The sequence below is a fragment of the Mauremys reevesii genome, linkage group 7, assembly GCF_016161935.1.
Source record: "Mauremys reevesii isolate NIE-2019 linkage group 7, ASM1616193v1, whole genome shotgun sequence".
Lineage (NCBI taxonomy): Eukaryota > Metazoa > Chordata > Testudines > Geoemydidae > Mauremys > Mauremys reevesii.
In genome coordinates this window covers 111,679,256-111,697,020 of record NC_052629.1, presented here as the reverse complement: position 1 = coordinate 111,697,020, position 17,765 = coordinate 111,679,256, and the positions used below count along the sequence as shown (strand labels likewise).

At 42.4% G+C, this 17,765-nt stretch overlaps 1 protein-coding gene across 1 annotated transcript in view; it reads left to right on the top strand.

The window, feature by feature from the left end:
- The first annotated feature begins 1,288 nt into the window (after positions 1-1,288).
- Positions 1,289-17,765, top strand: part of LRRN1 (leucine rich repeat neuronal 1) — a 34,782-nt gene continuing 18,305 nt past the window's right edge. Inside the window, exon 1 of the mRNA XM_039480906.1 lies at positions 1,289-1,661. The gene's annotated coding sequence lies outside the window, so the exon portion shown is untranslated. The remainder of the gene's footprint in view (positions 1,662-17,765) is intronic.

Here is a 17,765-nt window from a genome sequence, read left to right as displayed (position 1 = left end):
ACTAGGTCATGGGTGCACTGTGAGCTAATTCCTCTGGTAGATGTAGCTTATGCTTTGGAATCTAGGCTCTTGTTTTTAAAGAATTAGGAAGTCTCTAGACCTTGGGGCCGCAAAGACAGCCTTCAGCATGTGAACCAATTCTGTGATCTCTGCCTGAAACTCCCAGCAGCTTAAAGAGAGATGTGAATTGGCTCAATGCATTTCCAGGGATGTTAGCACCAAAGCCTAATGACAATTTAAATATCAGCATTGGTAACTATTTGACTGATCCAAACAAGAAAGCAGAGGAACCCCATATGAAAATCTGCTCACTCTAAACTAGGGGTGGCATCTGACTTTTAACTTCATGCATGGGCAGCACTTGGGTTGTGGGAAGAACTTGGTACTTATGTTTTCCGAATCGGATCCTTGATATAAGGGTGCTGCACAGACCTAACATCATTAACAACCCCAGGGTGAGACAGACACTCGCCTTCTTTGTCTGAAACTTGACTAACCCCCCCAATTGCATGTCCCCCCTTATCCTGGCCAAACCCCACCACTCAGCAAAGCACTCAGGCTTTCAGGGGACAAAGAAGAGAGAGCCTGAAGAGGCCCGGGGGTACAGAAACGTTCCCAGGAGCAAGAGCCAAAACTATCCCTAGGGACCAAGAGAGACAGGGGCCCGCTCCTGGCATGAGTGTGACCGTGAGGGAGAGGAGGACAAACACATCCCTCTTCAGACACCAGAGCGTGGGGGAGCCCTGAATCCGGGGCCCTGCGCCCAGGTGCCAGCTCACCAGCAGCAGCAGCTGCCCGCCTCCTTGGTGAGATGACTCTGCTTTGCAGCCATGCCGAGGCCCCCGCGCCAACACACAATGCACCGCACCCCACAGGATTGCTCCTTTGCAAAATGTGACCCGCTCCGCCGCACAGCGCCAGCCATGGCCCCTTTGTGCTGCCCATGCACCGGCTCGCATTGCCCTCCTGCACCACGGAGCAGCGGCAGCTCCCCCCCGACAGAACAAGACACGGTGCGGGGCCGGGGGTGGGGGAGATGCTGCTACAGCCCCCTGGTTCCCGCAGCAGCAGCAGCAGCGGGAGCGCCCTGCCTGGCGGGCCCCACGGAACAGCCGCGCACGCTCCCCGCCTTTGTTACCAGCCCCTACAGATGGTGCCCGTCTTGGGTCTCCGGGGGGGGGGGGCAGCCAATCAGGAGCCGGCCCATCAGCTGACCTGCTTTGCTTACACCAGGTGCACGCTGGCTGCAGGCAGCACAAAGCCCGGCGGAGGAGGGAAGGCGGCGGCGGCGGCGGCAGGAGGATCAGAGCGGAGCAGCAGCAGCAGCAGCAGCAGCAGCAAAGCGAGGGACTGTCTGGCTGAGCAGCAGGGTGTGGAGCGGACACCGCAGCCAGCATCGCTTAGGGCTTGGCCGAGACTTCGAGGGGTTTTTTTTCCTGCTACAAATTGTATCGCGCTCCCCCCCCCCCGGGGGCTGGACCCTGAACCAAAAAAAACCCCAGCCACGTCCCCATTCCCCCCCCCTTTCCGTGACCGGGGCCCCTCCTGCCCGGGGTAGCGGCTGGTGGATGGGCAGCCAGCCTGCTCCCGTCCTTCCGCGTCCCAGCGTGCGGCTGGGGGCAGGAGTCGGGGCTTAGCATCCGCCGCCCCGCACCCTCTGGGTAAGTGTTTTCTCCTGGGCGGGGGAGGGCGGCCCGGCTTGGAGCTGCAGTGGGGAGGGGAGGGGTGGCGTCCAGCAGTGGGGGCTGCCGGTGCTGGACGGGGGTGTGTGTGACCCCCCCCCCATGTTAAGTGGCCGCCCCGGGGACAATCGCAGAGACCGCCTTTGTCTCTAAAGGTCGAGCAGAAAACCTTGAGGCTACTTTAAAGCGGTCACCCGGAGGAGGGGAGCCACAGCCCAGGCGGACGCAGCTGGCAAAGGGTTAAGGTTCATAATGGGAATATAATAAACGTCCCCTTCCCCCCCCTCATCATTTCCCACCCCCAGACACAGGCTGTGAGCTCCACACGTGCTAATAGGTGTGGTGGTTCCAAGCGATCTCCGCTTCTCTCCATCCTGCTAGAGGACCAGCAGGGAGCTGCTGCTGCCAACTCTATGCCAGATAGACACAGTGAGGAAAGTTTCCCAGGCAGTGTCCTTTGTGCTGGGAGGCATGTGGGGTAGGGGCGAGGGAGGATGGTGACAGCAGGAGCAAGGGGTTCCCTCTCCTCCAAGGAAATCCCAGTCAACTGGCTTTTCTGGTTAGGGATTCAGCCTCGAGGTTCTGGTCCTTTATAGAAAAGCAAGAGTTCTCCAGTGAAAAGCTGGCTACTCCCAGGCCTGCCCTGTACATGGGTAGGGTATTGTTTGTTGCCACCAAGAAAGTTACAAAGGGTAGTAAGATTACTGCATGAATAGTGATTTCATAGTGCATTAGGATAATCCGGGGAGGAAAGGGGGCTGTTTGTAAGTTTCAAACCCACAAGGGTAAACAAGAAAATGGATAAGATGGTTTTTCAGGAATGTTGCCTGCCATTCAGATGGGCTTTTGGTGTCCCCTTATTCATTTTTAAGGCACTTTGCTTTCCTCTAGGCTACTTCAGTTTTGTTTTGTTCATTTTTACTAGTTTCCACCTCCTATGTCATGCACTTATCTAGTGCATTTATCTCACTGGTAAACTACTGAAATAAAACTGACTGCAAGTCATGTATGGAACAAGTAGAGGAATGAAGTTTGATCACTGTACGTATGGAGTGAATCTGGTGCTGATTGTCTAGCAGGGGCATGTGTGTTTCCAAATCTCTGATTTGCATGCAAATGTGAGTGTATCCTGGCAGATGTCTTGCCTCCTCCATTCACATGAAGGAATTTGAAACGACAAGGAGTCTTCAGTTTAACAATAGCCCTTCAGAAAATGGAATAAAGGCTCAGTGTAAGTTTTTCTGTTTGGGAATTGTATGAATGGCTGTCACTTTTATCTGAAAGCCAAAATCTTTAATTGGGGTTTGCAATGAAATATTGAAGTCATGACTGCTCCATACCTGTATCAACTTGTTTTGGTAATATTTAAAAGTCTGTGTGGATGAGATGGAGGGTAGAAGTAGGGAAGGAGAGTATGATTTGCAATTTCAGCAGTAGCTGTTTACTCCTATAGAGATTTTTCTGTACCATTATACTTTAAAAAACACTAAGTGACACAATCTGTCCCATTTGCACAATCTTCTAATATTGCACATCATAAACTCAGACAAAAATGCACTAAATCTCAGTGGCCTCAAATAATTTAGGGCCAGATCCTGAACTGGTGTAAATTGAAGCCAGTGGTGTATGCAGATTTGCACCAGCTGAGAATCTGACCTTAATTTATTTTTTTTATTGAAGGCTGATTTAAAATATAGAAGTATCTCACATTCCCCTTCCACATCATTATGACTTAATGTAACAGTGCGGGATGCTGAAAATCAATAACTGATTCAAATGGCCACAAACCAAGGACTTTTCTTGTTTTCTCCAGTATTAGCTTGATAGACAGCACTCTGTGCACTGTTCACCTCCCAGCATTGTGAAGCCCAGTAGGACAAAGGGCTTGCAGCATGAGCTGCACGTGAGTCTGGGTGAATATACCTACTAACATGCCAAGAACCAGTTGCCTCTCCTTTTGTTGGAGTCTCATAGGCTGTTTTCAAGAGTAAAAAGGCCCATTCACTGAAAGGGGTTAACCCCTGCATTCTAAAACTTCATGGACGGAGGCATCTAAAGAGAGAGAGCATGCATTGTATTCAAGTGTTGGATGTTTTGAGGAGGAATACAACAGATGTTAGTCTGCTATTTTACATGTTTCCTTAAGTTATTCAGTGCTGGTTCAATGAATTTTTCCCACTAGGCAATAGGGAAAAATGTAACAATAAAACTTAAATAAAAAAAGTTATAGTCGAAAGACAATAGACAGATCACCCAACCAAGCAGTTATCATTTTTGCCTTAAAGCTGCACAGTATTTACCAAGTTACAAATCCTAGTATTAAAGCTCTTCTGTGAATGGTTGTCTTTCTTCTTTATGGACATTTCTAAATGAGCCTATAAACCTTTTATTGGAAAGTAAGTAATTTAGGTGCACATAAAACAATCCTGGAGACAATTAAAATGACCAAAGCCTTACATCAGATGAGATCTCATTGTTATAGTGTTTTAATCAAATAAAATATTTTTCAAGTCTTATCAATTGGAATTAAAAATGTAGATACATTTGGACAGAGAAAAACAAATGAATTCATTGGAGGGGGTGGGAGGAGGAAGCATTCCAGATAATGAAATAGCATTTGTTATACCTGATGAGACTATTGGCCTATGTAATCTGATATATTGCCTTCGGTAGGGGCAAATATCTGATGCTCCTGAAGAAGCTGACGCCCCCTTCGGTCCATAATGCTGCATGTGTATATAGTACCATACCCTGAAAGGAAGAGATTCCCTTCCTCTTCCCCCCACCCCCCGTGGGTGTTCAGTTTACACTCTGAAGCTTGAGATTTTTTTTTTTCAGGAGCTGAAAATAGAATTCCTAGAATAGAATTCCTTTCATAATTCAAAATTTATACCATCCTTATAAAATGTACATATTCTAATAACTGTATTGCACTTTAAAAGGATCAATTACAGTAATGAAACTAAAAGACTGCTTGTACCAGTCATTGAGATGAGTGACATTATATTGGTTAGGAAGGGAAATAGCTATATTGCAAATTTCATGGCATATACCGTGATCTAATTTAATCAGTTAAAAATATTTAGAAAACATTAAGTGTGGAAGACTTTCTGCAATAAAGTAGCAAGTTCACATGGAAAGCAGACAGATTTCTATTTTTTTTTATTCAGATTGCTTTTGAGATATGTAGCAAAATCTTTTGGTTGTTTTTTTTGGTTGGTTGGTTTTTAAAGTTTTCAGTCTGGGCATCTTATTCCAACTCAAGAATAGAGCTTTGATTAATATTTAATTATCATAGGCTTATACATGAAATAATTCTGCTAGCAGTTGCTTGCAAGCACACGTTTTGTTTTCCTGCACTCAAAGCAGCATTCACTAAAGTAATGGGACTAACCTCATTGTTTTAGTTTGATGCAATATCAGGGTACTTTGGAGACCAAGGAAAACTTTTCTTTAATTATATTTCTTGTGTTATGCTTTCTCGGTACATCTTTATAGCAGCATACTGCAACTGTCAATGACGGCAACATTTGGAAGCTCTTGACTTTTAGGGAAAACTAGTAAAACACCTTGCATGAATCATAGCTCAGGTACAATATTTAAAATACAGCTTGCATAATTCATTAAAATACTTGTACTTCTATGACTCTGCTGTTAATTTTTGTGACTTAAGGATGATGCCACCTCCAAACTTATTTAAACAGATTTTAATTTCATTTTTAAAATGTCCACTATTGCAAGTGGTGACCTTCCTAACAAAGGTCATGGTAAGATTGTTTCTAATGTATCAAAGTTTACTTCTGGGCCTCTAGTTTAGTTTATTTGCATGATATTAACAAGTAAAACAAGCTCTCTCTGCCCTTCCCCTCTCCCCCATTTTTATTCAACAATATTACAGATGTCAACCACAATATTTCAGCATTTCCCTGGGGTACTTACTCAGGCAAAACACGCATTATGTCCCTGATACAAAGCTCATTAAAGTCAGTGGGAAAATATTTCCTTTGACCTCAGTGGGATTTGGATTGGGTGCCAACTAGGTAAGGACTACAGGATTAGGCTAGGGCATCAGGAAGAGATGAAACCAAAAGGGGGGAAGGGGTCTAGTGACATTAATAAGAAAATATTGCATTTTACAGCATTATTCAAACAAATACAGTATCTAGCAAATTGCAAAGATAATGGAATGTTCACTGAACAATCAAATGTCCTTCAAGAATTAAAAACTATTCTTATTCTGACTTTTATTGTGATGTGTATATTATAACTCAAGAGCTGTCTGTTCTTTGAAGCCCTGATTAATATAAGTGAGTTATAATTTTCTCACCCAAGCTATCCCAGTTCACATATATTATTCTATTGGCAGACATGTGGTCGCCACAGCTGTCCCCTCATTTGTGTATGAAATAGAAACACTGGTGGCATTTGTAGGTTACCATAGTTACATGAACAATACATGTGTGATACTTCATTCTTCCAAGCTAAAGGTTGTTTTGTTGTTTTTGTTTTCTGGCAGACATTTTGTAGGCATAGAACTGAAGAAAATCTATATAAAGTTTCTGGAAGCATATAATTCATTTCCCATTTTTATGTTTCCATAATTTTAATTCACAGCAGTCCTGTATTGCAAATGCTAATCATGCATCTTCACCTAATTAAAAGCCTCATTCTGCAAGGTGCTGAGCTCATAGAGTGGTGAGTGTCACAGAAGGTGCCAAGCAATTAGCAGATGAAGCCATTAAATACCATGGCATCTGTAAAGTATATCGAGCTTGTTTCTCTACCATAATATATCTTGCAGACCTTGTCTGTCGCACTTTGGGTTTTTAATGTTTTCATAGATGTACAGATGCATGAATGTACAGTCTGTTAACAAAATATTAGTGTGTGCTTTGATTTTTATAAAGAAAAGAGGCAGAAACACTTACTGAAGGAATAAATCTGCTAAATAAATATGCCTTTAGGAAAAAGTAAACACGGGAGTTGTAGCTAAGAAAAGTGTTCCTACAAGTGGCTTAGGCCTGGTCTACACTAAAAAGTTAGGTTGACTCAGTTACATTGCTTAGGGCTGTGAAAAATCAACACCTATGAATGAAATAGTTAAGCTGACCTCAGTTTAGACAGTGCTAGGTCAACAGAAGTTGCCTCAACCAAGCTACTGCCTCTCAGAGAAGTGGATTGCCTTCGCCTAGGGGAGAACCTGCTGTAATATTTCAAATGTAGACAATCCCATAGTCTCAACACCTAGCAAATTACAGCAAAATAGGGGGGAAATGAGTGACAGTAAAAAAACAAAACCCCTAATCTACACCAAACCAGTATTGTCATATCATAACACTAATAAGTTGTGCTTCCTAAAGGATTGGTCTCCTATTCAGAAAAGCTAATAAGAGACTCGAGTAATTTTTAATGCAAAATAGACCAATGAACATCTGATTTTGAAAGACATTAACTTTGTCTTGTATTCTTTGTGGTTATAACTGACTGAACTGTTACACCTTTTCTTAAGCTAAGAAACAAACAAACAAAACAAAAAACTTGTAAACTACATTTTCTTATTCATTGCTTCTTAAAAACAACCACTTCAATCTGTTTGGCCTTCTGTGACGTCCGATTGCTTCTCTCAATTTTTAAAAGTATGACAATGAATGCACTGGGTGAGATTTTTCAGAACCACTCACTGTTGACCTAACTCTGCTCCCACTAACGTCAATGAATGCTTATTGACTCCAATAGGAGCAGAGTTATGCTAAATGTTCTTGAAAATCCTGCCATAAAATACTCGATATACTTTGGGTAACTTTAACTTGTAATTTGCAAGTGCTCAGTGGAAAATTTCATTTGTCCAAATTCTGTGGTGCAGTTTTCTTTTGATGATGCACACCAGACCTTGGGTCTAGATCTTGCTATTGACTTAAGTGGCAAGAGAACAGGGACCAAACTTGATTTAGAACACACCGTCTCAAGATAGGCAAAAATATACTTGATCTAGAAGGTAGATCTAAAGTTTAAGGAAAGGCAAAGTCATTTTAAATACTGGTCTTAAATGTTTAGCAAGACATTGTTTTGAGATGTAATGGCTCCAAACTATGTAGGAGTTATGAAAGTGCCCTAGAGATAGTCTTTCCTTTATTTCGTACAATAACCTCGATACATAATTCACTTTTCTAAACTGCCAACCATCATTCTTTTTATGAGAGCATGGTTTGATACTTTTTCTCTGCTGCCTCACAAAGTTTAATACCAAAGGGGAAAAGAGATTCGCAGGTTTTATTTAGGCATTGTTAGCATCTCATTATGATATTTAATTTAATAAACTCCTGTGAATGCATGACTTTATATGGCTGTCACCTTTGATTAGAGACCTGGAGAGAGATTGCTGTTTCTACAGGGAAGCAGGAGATCCCAAGTCAGTTGCTGTACTGAAACTGCAAGTGGATGAAAGTGGCAAAATAGGGGCTTTTCTAAACATAATTTTTTGATTAGGTTACTCATTTTTAATACATATAAACATTCACTTCCAAAAGTGCTGGTCCAAACTGTTCTTCGTTACATGGCTGCAACTCCCAAAAGGCTTCAAACGGAAGTTGTGTTCATGTAACTTTACTACTCACAGGGAACCCTTTTCTGTTCTCTCTTCCACATTACTTGTTTCATGGATTGTTACATAGCCTATGGCACTTCTTAAGCAGTTCACATTTATATAGCAGGAAGTATAGAACTAAGTATATAGTTTTCAGAGATAGAAATATGATGTGGAGTACAAAGCTGGACTCTCCCTACCTTTATGCTGCAGTTTATTCGGGATTATGAGTTAAGTAGGCCAAATTCATCGCTGAGGAAACTCTATTCAGTTCCTACAGTGAACAGTTTCAGAGTGGGAGACGGGCCAATCCTCGCTTACAGACAGCCCCCGCAGCAAATACTCACCAGCAACTACACACCACACAACAAAAACGCTAACCCAGGAACCTATCCCTGCAAAACCCCTGTTGCCAACTCTGTCCCCGTATCTATTAAAGGGACACCATCATAGGACCTAATCACATCAGCCACACCATCACCTGTTCACCTACTCATCTACCAATGTAATATATGCCATCATGTGCCAGCAATGCCTCTCTGCCATGTACATTGACTAAACCGGACAGTCTCTACACAAAAGAATAAATGGACACAAATCAGATGTTAAGAATTATAACACTTAAAAACCAGTTGGAGAACACTTAAATCTCCCTGGACACTCAATAACAGACTTCAGAGTGGCAATTCTTCAACAAAAAAACTTCAAAAACAGACTCCAATGAGAAACTGCAGAACTGGAATTAATTTGCAAACTGGATACCATCAAATTAGGCCTGAATAAAGACTGGAAGTGGATAGGTCACTATAAAAACTAATTTCCCCATGCTAATTTTCCCTTACTGTTACTCAGACCTTCTTGTCAACTGTTTGAAATAGGCCACCTTGATCACCACTACAAAAGTAATTTTTTTCCCCTCCTGTTGATAATTGCCCTCTTCCACTTTAAGTGAATTTTCTCGTTAGAACTAACCCCCCAACTTGGTAAGGCAACTACCATCTTTTCATATGCTGTGTATTTATACCTGCCTACTGTATTTTCCACTCCATGCATCTGATGAAGTGGGTTTTAGCCCATGAAAGCTTATGCTCAAATAAATTTGTTAGTCTCTAAGGCGCCACAAGTACTCCTCATTGTTTTTCCTCATACAGTGAAGATGCTGGAGTTTCACCAGGACTGAAATTGGCTCACGTGACTTTTAATAGCTGTGTCTCATGCATATTTCCACATCAGGTTCTCTTGATGTTCAGTATTTCCATGGTATTTTATAGGGTTGACCAAGAGTTTTTGTTGTAGCAGTTGGACATCTTGATAGACCATTGCAGAGCAGTTTTATGCACATATCACCAATTCTGTCCCAGATAGTTTTTAGGAAACCTAGAAACTGTGTATGTTCCCTTTCCCCCACAGTTATTCATTTTCATGGGGTTTTGCTATGACATATGCAAAGCCCAGATGCCAACTTTCATGTGGTAAATAAGCACCCTGACTTTCACAATAAGCCAAAAATCAAGCTAATCCCATTTCAAAACAAGCCAATCCTTAAGAACCCCAACACTCTGTAACTGGATCCCCCTGGCATGTAGTCTGGAACTGTGGTGGGCCTGCTATGCACCCCTGACTTTCACCCCTCCTCCTTGTCCCTGCTTGCCAGGAGCCAATCAAAAGAAAAAAGGAAGCTGCTACAAGCAACAAGTTACTACTAGCCAACAAGCAACTCTCAAACCAATTAAGCCAAAAACAACCCCAATTTCTGCATGTTCCCTGCCCCACCACGGGTTTGGCATGTCTGATGCAAAGTTGACTCAGATACATCTGGTCTCTGCAAGAGTCTAATGGTGATTGACATCAGAAAGAGCTGCTGATTTTTTTTTTTTGACGTTTGTAATTAATCAAATTGGGAAACTGCTCATATCACCACTTTAGGGACTCTAAGATATGGCCTCTGTTATCCCACCAGAAGACATCTATGTTAGCTTGGATCTCCATCTGTATAACAGACCTGTCCCTCTGACTGCAATACTTTAAATGGGACCACTTGGTGAGATAATCCCAATTGGTGAGATAAATTTTAAGACAATTAATAGGGGGAAATGGTCTTGCTTAATCTAAATAAAATGTTTACATGGTTTCTCCACCATACTGGAGATCTGCTTAGCTTATGTTCATTGAATTCTTACAGTAAACAGAACTTCAAAATCATTAGCCAAGTTTAGATGCAATCTTTGGAGTTTGTTTTACTTTCATGAAAAGTTGACATGAGGCCCAATTCTCCACTGACGTTCACTTCAAGAAGCCCCATTGACGAATACCCTATGAAACTCCACTGACCTCAAAGCAGAATTTGCCCTATAAAGTCTTCCTACTTATAATCTTAAAGTCCTAATCCAGCACCCAGGAAAGACTCCCATTGATTTCAGGGGGGGACTGGATTAGATCACAAAGCTCTGGTTCAGTTTAACTCCTGCGCTAGGTTTCCAAGCAAGTTCACAGATTCACTTGTCAGCAACACCCTGCAGGATCAGGGCCTAAGAAATTAAACTAGCATAAAAACACTTGGCTAAACAGATCAGGAAGTAGAAAGCTTATGAATTGGTATTTCTTGTACATTTTGTTTTGTATTTGCAGATAGAATAGTTGTGGTTGCCCAGAATGCAGGAGCTTTAGATTTTTTTGCTTATTATAGAAAGTCTAAATCAAAGCTGTTAAACATGTGGTTAACAGTACATGCAGTCTATCACAGATGTAATAACTCCTATATGCACCTTGCTAATGTGCATATTAGTATGAAGATCATTTATTCTGATGGGGCCTTCATCAAATTTAAATTAAATATATATTACTAATTAGAAACTGACTAAGTATTGACATTTAAAAAACCCACCATCCTACTAATCCTAGATATTGCAGAAGGTAGTTGTAGATCCTGATTTCACCTTGGGTAAACAAAGCTGCTAAGTGAACTATTTTTCAAGAACCAAAAACAAGTTTGCCAAGAAATGATGACTTAACACTTCAGAACAACTTCATTACAGTACAAGATACCTTGTGCCAACGGTCTTTATAAATTAGTGGACAAATACATTTATATACAAAACATTTCAGTGTCTGGATAAATAGTCTCAATTAGGTAAAGTCTTCACATTCTGAGTTTAATAAATAAAGCATCAACACTTTAAAATCTTTACTGCAAAGTATAAATTGCTATTTCTGTCAATTCCACCAGTTATTGCTCATCCTATATATTTCTCGGAATTTTAAATAAGCAATTATATTTATGGGAAACTTGCTGACTTGAAAATGACAAGCCTGAGGAGCAAAATTTGGGAATAGTTTCTATGTGCTTTTTAAGTGTGTGCATAATGTATGATATACAAATTCCCCTACTCTCTATAGGTCTTTTTTTAGATTATGAACTACTCAGAACAAGGATCATGCTTTCTTTTCAATATGGAAAAGTCATTGCTTTGCAAATGTTGGGTGCTCCTGGAGATGCAGTATGATACCTATTTGCTTCATGTTTTCTCAGTTTTCAGTTGAGATGGACTTTAATCTTTTAGATGACAACTGTATGTTACCAGCCATTCCCCCTCCCACCACAATAGCAGTTAAATTATTGGTGAAAATCTCCCCCACAAAAAAAACCACTCTTTTTAAAGTAAGGTACTGGGTTTAGTTTAAAGTGTTATATTACCAACAGTGAAAGAAGAACCAGGAGGTTCTCCAGGGGGAAAAAGAGCTTATGTAGAAAACTATACAGAAGAAAATTATCCTAAAAAACTAGTAAAATAGGAGGAGAAACTATGGTACCCATTAACTTGATGAGAAATTATTTTCAGTAATATCAACTAAACTTTATTCCAGACTAGCAACAAAAACAAATCAGAGGCTGCTTAATGGAATTGCTTCTATGCTCTCTTGACTTGGTTAGGTTCCAAATCCTGTGGCTTGGTGTTAACAACTTATATATTGGATCTTTAAGCACCTACCATGATTCATCTGTTTATTTTCTTATGGGTGTATTCACAGTATTGAATGAGCAGTCAAAAGCCTCCATACAAGCCAATTCAATACACTGTTTTTATTACCCTACATATATAACAAAACACTATGTAATATGGGACCTGATCCTGTATTCCTTGCACGCACACAATTGCCAATGAAGTCAGTAGGAATGCAGGATTCACCCCCTACAATATAATGTTTATACATAAGTGGCACAGAGAGACACTGTAAAAGTAAAGCTTTTGATTTTATTTAATGTTTAATCACTATGATAATTACAAAGTAATTATTTTAGTACAGCCCTATAAAGAAAAATAAATAAAATTACCAAAGTGCGATTTAACAACAAGGCTCTGCCCCTCCTTTTTTACTTGCTTGTTGGTACAGAATCTAGGCTATAAAAGTAAATGAACTGTTTGCTTATTGTCATTGCAAAGCTTATGTGCTTCCTATAGCCATTGCCATTATGATGTCAGTCTTATAAATTCACACTTAGAAACTGGCTCATTGATTTTTATTTTTTTGGCAACTTTTTTTAGCAAAGATTTCCTGGGTACCACTCACTGTGGTACTAACCACCTACAGACTGGCTCTGCCCAAGCAGATGGGGAATCCAGATAAGTCACAAAATGGAAGCCTCTTCTAGAGCTGTGTTGGAAGCAAAAGAACCACACTGGCAGGGAACCAGAGGGGGAAGAGAGGGAAAAGCTATTGTCTCTGGCTTAAGGAAATGCATGTGCAGTTCAGGCACACACATTTTTCTATGGTCCAAAGCATTTCTCACATACACCATATTTTTATTACTATTTCTACCAATAAAACTATCACTCATCAGATAAACTAGGCCAGGTCGTGACATTCTTTTCCAGCACTCCCTCCCAGCTCCCTAGTTCTCCTTTTTCTTTTGTAGGCCACTGATGCTCTTTATGCATCCTTTCAGGTAATGAGCTGTCTAGGCCAGTGCTTCTCAAAGTTGGGCCGCCACTTGTTCAGGGAAGGCCCCTGGCGGTCCGGGCCAGTTTGTTTACCTGCCGTGTCCGCGGGTTTGGCTGATCGTGACTCCCACTGGCCGCGGTTCGCCGTTCCAGGCTAATGGGGGCTGCGGGAAGCAGCACAGGACAAGGGATGTGCTGGCCGCCCTTCCCGCAGCTCCCATGGGCCTGGAGCGGCAAACTGCGGCCAGTGGGAGCTGCAATTTGGTAAACAGCAGGTGGATGCAACAAACCGGACAGGGGCTTTATGACCCAGTGCAGACCGGCTTTGAGATGCACTGGTCTAGGCTACCATTCAAAACCCAGTAATCATAGATTCAAATCTCCATGACCAGCCTTGCGTAAAATAGATAAACACGTAGGGGCATAATGCACCCCAAAGTCATTTTGGGATAGTCTGTTTGGTAGAAGACTGTGCCTAGCTGCTTTCTCTACTGGGACTGTTGAGAAAAATGTCACAAAAGTCCAAATGTAGGTGACTTTCTGCAAAACGTGGGCTTTTGTTTTCTTCTTTCCAGTGAAAATAAGTCAAGCAGTTTCACCCAGCTCCTGCCTGGGTAGACTGTGAGGAGGGGATGAGAGCAAGTCAAGCTCAGTGACTTTGGGAAGTCTCTTCTTCCCTTCCCATGGTATGCTCTTCTCCCCCACCCCCCATCATTGCTGTCCTCCAGCAGGGGCCAGTGGTTTGGGAGTTTGCTGCAACATCAGCCCCTGCAGGCTCAGGTAACAGGAGTCACAGTTAAACAACTGACTATAGCTCTTATCCTTGTCATCCTCTCCACCAGAATCTATTCATCATCACATTTTTAAGGTGGCAACCACTATAATATCTGGATACCATTCATACAAATAATTATAGTTTTCTAACCGTAGTACCTTGAAACCCCAACTGAAATTAGGCCCCACTGTGCTAGGAACTGTACAGACTCCTTAAGAGGCAGACCCTGTCTCTCTGAGATAAGTGTAAGCCTCTGATCTTTAGAGCCCTGTGCGGATACAGTATCCGCATGTGATGTGCAATATGCAAACATAGTCTGTGAATATCTGCAGATTTTCAGGGCTTTACTGATCTTCCAACTCCACCAGAGAGGTCCTTTGGGGCCATCTGCCTGTCCCAAGTCAGGGTAAAGGAGGAGGGTTGGGCGTGGGGCTAGCAACTCCACCCTGTAAAAATCAGCTTGCTACAGAAACGCCAACAATAGAGTTAACAGAGACTTTTAGCCTGGAAAAAGAAGGGTCTTCAACTCGAAGATGCATGACGCTGGGTGGTGAAAGCTGCGAGGAAGCCACTAAGCCGATCACCCTTCTTACAACCAGGAGGATTACCATCGGCACATGGAATGTGAGGACCATGTACGAGTCAGGAAAGACGGCACAGGTTGCAGCAGAGATGAGGAGCAAGCAGCCAACCAACATCACCAGACAGGCACTGCAGTGGAACCCCCAAGGCAAGCGGAAAAGAGGCCGCCCAAGAAATACCTGGCGACGCGACCTTCAGGTTGATAGCAAAAAAATGGGCTATACCTGGAACCAGCTAGAGCGAATGGCCCAGGATAGAAGACTATGGAGATCTGTGGTTGGCGGCCCATACCCCGGTTGGGGTGACGGGCATGAATGAATGAATGATGACTGATCTTCCCTGAACAACATGTAAGCAGGTGCACTGCACCTACGCAAAACCTCGTTGACTTGACTGGGATGTCTGTACATAGCCACTTGCAGGAAAGAATACACAAGAAAGATAATAGATGAGGCAATATAATATCCATATTTTATGGATGGAAAACTGAGGCATGGAAAAATGAAGTGATTTGCCCACTCCATGGGAAGTCTGTGGAAGAGCTGGAAATTGAAGTCCGCTCTCCAGAGTCCCAATTCAGCACCTTAACCACCAGACCATCTTTCTTTTCAATCTTCAATGAATCTTAACAAAGAAAATGGAAAACCTGGAGTGAGAGGAAAAAAATTCAATTTGGAAGCCAGGTGGATGCAATCAGACAGTTTATCACCCAGAAGAGTTTTTCTGGTTGGGACTTTGCAGATGCTAATGCAGAGTAAAAGGAAACTCATCTTCAGTTGTAACTACAGCATAGCAGGGACACAAGACCTCAATGGTGCAGTCAATAAGACTCAGAGCGGTAGCTCTCTGCAACAGTGCTCCTGCCTCCTTTTTTACTCAATGAGCAGGCAAGTGTTATTGAGTAAAGGGAACAAGTTGTCTAGTGTAAATGGTTACACCTTGCACATAATATATGAATACGCAAAGCAGAAGGGGGAGGATTAATTTGTTCAGAGTATTTCAACCATGCAGAAGAGTCTGAATGCATAGAAAGTATACCGAGTCCATAAACTGAGTCACTTCTATACTTCTGCAGCATATTGTTTTGCATCATCATATTTGCTTTGCTATATTCCTTAGTGCAGATCTACAGGTGTAGTAATGGCTAGAGAAAGGGGCAAGACCTGTTTAAACCTAGGTACCAGCATTGTCTTGACATGAGCACACATGACCATTTCTTAATGAATGAACTGTAGGTTCCAACAGGTCAGACTTAGAAGAATTTACTCCCTAGAAGAGGGACCATGCCCTAAATAAGGAGTAATGAAATTGTAAAATACAAGCAAGATGACTGAGTTACTGGCTTAGTGGATCTGGGGGAAGCAGTAGATGTAATATCTTGATTTTTAGTAAGGCTTTTCACACAGTCCCACATAACATTCTCATAAGCAAACTAGATTAAATTAATATAAAGTGGGTGAAAGACTGTACTCAGAGTAGTTATCAATCGTTTGATGTCAAACTGGGAGGGCATAAATAGTGGCGTGCCACAGGGGTCAGTCCTGGGTCGGGTACTAATCAATATTTTCATTAGTGACTTGTGTAATGGAGTGCACAGTATGTTTATAAAACTTACAGTTGACACCCAGCTGGGATTGGTTGCAAGCACTTTGGAAGGCAGGATTAGAATTCAAAGTGACCTTGACAAATGGGTCTGAACTCAACAAGATGAAATACATTAAGACACATGCAAAGTACTTCACCGAGGAAGGAAAAATCAAATGCACAGCTACAAAATAGGGAATAACTGGCTAGGTAGTAGTACTGCTGAAAAGGCCCTGACAGTTATAGTGGATCACAAATTACTGAGAATCAAGAATGTGATGCAGTTGCAAAAAAGGCTATCACCATTCTGGGGCATGTTAACAGCATGGTTGTATGTAAGACATGGGAGGTAAGTGTCCTGCTCCACTGGTGAGACTGCAGCTAGAGTACTCAGGGCCAGCTTTAGGAACTGCGGGGCCTGATTCGAATACCCAGCAGCGATCCGGGTCTTCGGCGGTGAGGGGTCCTTCCCTCGCTCCGGGTCTTCCCCGGACCCCCCGCTGCCAAAGTGCTGCCGAAGACCCGGACCGCCACTGGGTGAGTAAAAAAATAAATAAATAAAATTAAAAAAAATTGTGTTTTAATTTAAAAGGCGCCTAAGGCACAGGGCCCGATTCCAGGGTATCGGGGGAATCAGCCTAAAGCCGGCCCTGAGAGTACTGTGTACAATTCTGGAAGCAGCACTTTAAGAAAGAGGACGACAAATTGGAAAGAGTCCAGAGGAGAACAAAAATGTTGAACACCTGACCTGTAAGGAAAGGCTTAAAAAAGTGGACATGTTTAGTCCTGAGAAAACAAGACTGAGGGGGAATCTGATAGTCTTCAAATATGTCAGGAGCTATTATAAAAAGGACAGGGATCAGTTGTTCTGCAGATCCTCTGAAGCTGTAAGACAAGAAGTAATGGGCTTTATCTACAGCAAGCGAGATTTAGGTTTAATATTAGGAAAAAAAATCCTAAATATAAAGGTAGCTAAGCTCTGGAATAAGGTTCCAAGGGAGGTTGTTTAATCCATATCATTGGAAGTTTTTAAAAACCAGCTGGACAAACATCTGCTAGGGGTGGTCTAAGTTTGCTTGGTCCTGCCACAGCGCAGGGGGCTGGATTTGTTGACTTCTTGAAGTCCCTTCCAGACCTACATTCCTTGGATTTTTATGCTCACGGCTACCATTGAGGTCTTATGTCCCTGCCTGCCCTTAGATTCTTACTATCGAGACCTCAAAGACAACAGTCTCACCTGCTCATCCCAAGAGCTCTACGCTACAGCCTACTTCTTTCCCACCAGACACTTGAATTGAGAGAGGAAAAGGACGGGTTTTGAAGTTCGATCCAGACTGAGTGGTGACTAGTAGGGCCTGAGGCACAGTACTCAGTAAGTTGGGGAATGAAGCAGTAGCCAGGCAGTTGGGGCTCCACCCCTTTGTCTTGCATAGTGTAAGAGCAATGCTTAATTCCTGGCAGTAAATGGTAGTTACTTTCCATATTAAAGGACTGCCACCGGTTGGGTATTGTGGCTTCAGAGGGCCAGATCAGAAGCTGTGCTGTGGAGCTGCACCATGAGAGTTTGAGGTGCTCATCACCTCTCACAATTTGGACTAGAGTGGGCCAAATGCAGAAAA